We start from the raw sequence: 5000 nt of genomic DNA on the forward strand, positions 1-5000 counted from the left end.
AAAGTCTTTATAACTTCTCCTAATTGTGGCTGAAGCTCTTTACTTTTTACCCAAATATGTAAGTACCAATTTTCCTTCTCTTGTAGCACATAGTCTCTTTCTTCCCACCCTTACCCCATTCCTACTCTTTTACCTCAGTGCTTATCTCATCCTGCTTCTTTTTCTGGCCAGTTGACATTTCTAACGGATTTATTGCCTGCTTCATATAAACTCGAACATCCGTGACGTTTGTTTTCGTTAGACTGATTTTAACTTTTTCTTCTCCCTTTCTCTCTTGTTCTCTTTGTTTCTTGTCTTCTCTCCTTCTTCTTTTCATCTTAAGTTCTAAAAGTTGTCCTTCCTCCTCTTCCTCTCATCCTTGACATCTCCCCCTTTAAATATTTATTTTTATTACTGCTACTATATTAACCGCATTTGCCAATATTCTCTAGATGAGGGAAGCCAGGCATAGAGTAATATCTTCATGTGACTGCTTACTGGTTACGCACCAATCACTTTTTGTACATTTCATCAACAATTTATGATTGTTATTGATTGTTACGTAACTTTGGGTTTCCTGAAACAGATAGCGAGTTAAGAAATTACGCATTTTGCTCATATTGTTTCTGAATTTTTTTGCTCTGTGTAAGCATATTTATATCAAGCTTAAGGGAGTTTATCGCCATTGTGACCTACAAACATATATACATACACACATACATATATATATATTGATATATATATATATATATATATATATATATATACACTTCTATATATTTATATACATATGTATGCATGCATACATATATACATATGTGCATACATATACATATATAGACATATATACACACAAATATATATATACACTCATATATATATATACATATATGTACATATATATGCATATATATGCACATATATAAATGCATAAATGTATATATATATGTACATGTGCGTGTATATGTATGTGAATTTATACACGTTTATGTATACATGCATACATATATTTAGAGTGAGAGAGAGATAGAGAAAGAGAGAGGGAGAGAGAAATATATATACCTGATATATATATACATATACATAGACATACATATATATATATATATATATATATATAAATATATACATATACATACATACACACATATACATACATATATATAATATATACGCATATATATACATATATATATATGTGTGTGTGTGCGTGTGTCTCTTTGTGTGTGTGTGTGTGTTTGCGTCTACATTCGTGTACGGTTATTGTACCATTCTGCGTTTTGTCTATGATAGGTTTCGCACCTGCCTAACTCCGAGGAAAAAAATTCGATGCGATCTTCAACTACCTGGAATTAATCAAGTCGGATGTGCAATGTCAATGGCTTATTGGTTTTTAGTTTTTTAAAGAGTGCGACAGGGTGGCAGAGAGAGACAAGGAGGCTGAGAAACAAATATGATACTCACACACATGAACACATGCATGTGCGTGTGTGTGTGTGGAAAAGATAGATTAATACTGAGAAAGATAGCAAGGGAGAGGATGAGAGTAAGAGAGAGAGAGAGAGAGAGAGAAAGGGAGAGAGAGTATGTTTGTTTCTCTTTGCCACAAAGAGAGACAAACAGACAGGCATAAGCAGCTATCTGCGAGTGTTTTATTGTTTGCGCCGATCAATCAGACATTAAATGCACCTCCGTAAAAGGAGGTGGATGGGGTGGTGGTGGTGAGATGATGGTGGGGGTGGGGGTCGAAAGGGAGTCGCTGCAAAGACGGATAAATAGAAAGATAGAAAAGCAATGAGAGAAAGAAAGAAAGAAAGAGAGACAGAGAGACAGACTGAAAAGAGACTGGGAGTAAATTATATTTCATATTGCGAGATGAGGTAACTTAACAAAAGATGCAGATAACCTGTGCACACTGTCTTTGTTCACTTAATATTGACAATTGCAATCATCATCATCATCATCATCATCATCATCATCATCATCATCATCCTTGTTCTTCTTCTTCTTCTTCTTCTTCTTCTTCTTCTTCTTCTTCTTCTTCTTCTTCTTCTTCTTCTTAATAACAATTGACATGATTTTCATTGTGTTTATGTATGTGTGTGTAGGTCTGTGTGCATGTGCGCGTGTATGTGTGTGTGCGTGTGTTTGAGTGTACAACACTACTGCACTAAAACATAAACCCACGTATATATATGTATACACACACACACACACACATATATATACATATATGTAATTGATATATATATGTACAACACTTCTGCACTAACACATAAACCAACGTATATATATGCATACACACACACACACACACACACATATATATATATATATATATACATATATAAAATTGATATATATATATATATATATATATATATGTATATCAATTATATAAGTTTATATTGTTGGAAAGCTATTACAATCCAAACTGAAATATGGGAATGACATCAGAAAGAAGAGAAGAGCAATATAAAATATTAGACATCTTTGCTCTGTAATAAACAGATTACAGAGATTAGGGTGTAATGGAAGATGGTTTAGTAGAGAGCATTATTCTCTGCTTCTTCTCTCCATTGTCACTTCTTTATTTAAATTTTTCCATTGTATTGGCGTTTGAACAATTGTAAATTTATATTTCACGCAATACTTAACTTAAACCACACCACAATGATATACGTATTGACGTACACATACAAGGAGCAGACACATAGACACATACACACACACACGTATGCTCATGTATTCAAAGATTACTTTCAAAATATCAATTTAGAAATTGTGTAACAAAATCAATAAGAGAAATTCGTATCAATTAGTGGAAGTGTAATCAATACAAGATAATATGCATATAAATATTAGGAGATGTTGATAGATATCAAAGTTCAATAAAAAATATCGAAAGTAGCTAAAATTGGTATCGAACCAAGGAAATAAGGAGAAAATGTTTGGCGAAAGGAGAGAAGACTTTGAATATATATATACAAACTAAAAAGGAAGAGAAAAAGTGATCATAAATTACCCATAATGCATTATTGTGTTATTTAAATGTATATAAGGTAAAACGAAATAAACAATAGGTAAACTGTATTTAATTCAGAGCTAAATCAACAAAGAGTAGTGAGTAGAGGGCGATGGAGTACCCGAAAAGCTTAATGGAACAACCAGAAGTGTTTGGGAGATCAGTGGATAATCAGGAATGACACTGAATACCTTTCAGTTCTGGAACGCGCAGACTTCATACAAACATGAAATCTTGATTTCCTTTTCCGGCAAAATTGTTGCTCTCCTTATATGGTATCAACAAAGGATTGTATGATTCTATGAGAAATGAAATCTTCTCTAAAATATGTGTGGCTTTGGTACTTTCTCCAATAGAAGAACACTTCAATCAAACGAACTTGATTGAACAAACACCAGGAACTGGGAATACGGTAATACATCAGTCGATTCATGAAAATAATTGAAAATAAACCAAAAGTTTCAGGTTTAATCTCTTGTTCTAACTCGATCCACAAAGTCAAAGGATTTGGCAATGATCTTTCTTTAATCCATGTTCGACAATGGAACTACTTCAAGTTTCGTTTTTGTTTTATCTCTAATCCATTTCCCAATAGAATTTCCATCACTTTGAAAGCATGAAGTTTGATTCAACTTTTGCCTGTTGTATGAAGTTTTCTCTACTTTTCTATCTCCAATGCCACGATATGTGAAGTTTCAATCTTTTGGCTAATTTATTAGAATGCTTCTATCACCTTTTTGAGATCAATCTCGTGACTTTCAAATAGCTTTTGTCCTAGTTCTTCTGTTGAGAATGAACATTCTGAGACTGTTTCTTTTACTTCGTGAGTTTCACAGAATCATTTGACAAATCTGTGCCACAAACAACACACAGAAGCCTTCTTCTTCTTCTTTGATTATTATAGATATAAATACAAGTTCAATGTATGAATCGTCGTAGCCTGCTTTTATCTGACACTTATGACAGACTCAATATTTTGTGAATAAGAGCAAAACTAACATTTACCAATAAATGGAATATTTCTTGCAACACAAACAAATGGAATCTTTATTTTTAAGCATTGTCATTCAATACGTACTTTTGAATGAGACAAGTTAAATTAAAAACAAACAAAGAAACAAACTGCTATTCTGGAGAGCATAGCTAATCTATAGCAGAGATTATAAATAATCTACAGTAGTTACTGGGATGGGATTTGGGAATAAATATACGGTGAGATTGTATCCAGAATTTATACCCGGGGTGGATGGATGTCCATCAGGTTGAGAAAAGCGACATTTTGTCCATCTTTTGATGCTTTAATTAAGTTTTATGTATATTCATTAAGAATACTGCAATGTAGACGTTAATTAAAATACTCGATAATAATCTCAGGTTATTCAATGAATCTATTTATACTAGCCCATGATTTTGATGAAGCTCCAAACCAGTCTTCCCCTCAATATCTACAAACGACCCTGAACCAATATGTGTGTATATATGTATATATGAATATTTCGCGCAATGAGATAAAAAAACCAAGGCTGTATAGCTATTAGAGCATTTATAGATAGGTCTTACAGCTGTTTCTAGGATATTAATTAATAATATCCCTTCATCGGAGACGGTGTGAGAGGAAACTTTAAGCCGTAGTTAGTTTCGATGTGATACAAATAGAGAGTGAGGTGGAGGAAAGAAAATAGATGTAATAGTGTTAGAGAGCTTTTTTTAGAAGGGTGATTTGTATTTAGAGAATTTAATGTTTCTAATTAGATTGGTCATATCCGATTCAAGTTTTTCGAGATGACGGTTGTATGTATATATACATGTGTGTGTGTGTTCTTTGTTTTACATTTTATATTCAGAAAAATCTACAAATCTTTCTAATCAGTAATGTCTAGACAAATTTTTAACAAAGCGATTCGATGAGCTACGTAAATTTGAAAAACCGATTTTGATTGAAGGATTCCGAATCGACATGAAGAAAAAAAATAAAACAAAAAATTTAATCAATAAA

General features: G+C 32.6%; 1 protein-coding gene across 3 annotated transcripts in view; it reads right to left on the bottom strand.

The window, feature by feature from the left end:
* The window catches only part of LOC115217894 (dopamine receptor 1-like), a 258651-nt gene that overhangs the window by 45004 nt on the left and 208647 nt on the right, over positions 1-5000 (bottom strand). The window lies entirely within an intron of this gene.

This window comes from Octopus sinensis, linkage group LG12, assembly GCF_006345805.1.
Source record: "Octopus sinensis linkage group LG12, ASM634580v1, whole genome shotgun sequence".
NCBI lineage: Eukaryota > Metazoa > Mollusca > Cephalopoda > Octopoda > Octopodidae > Octopus > Octopus sinensis.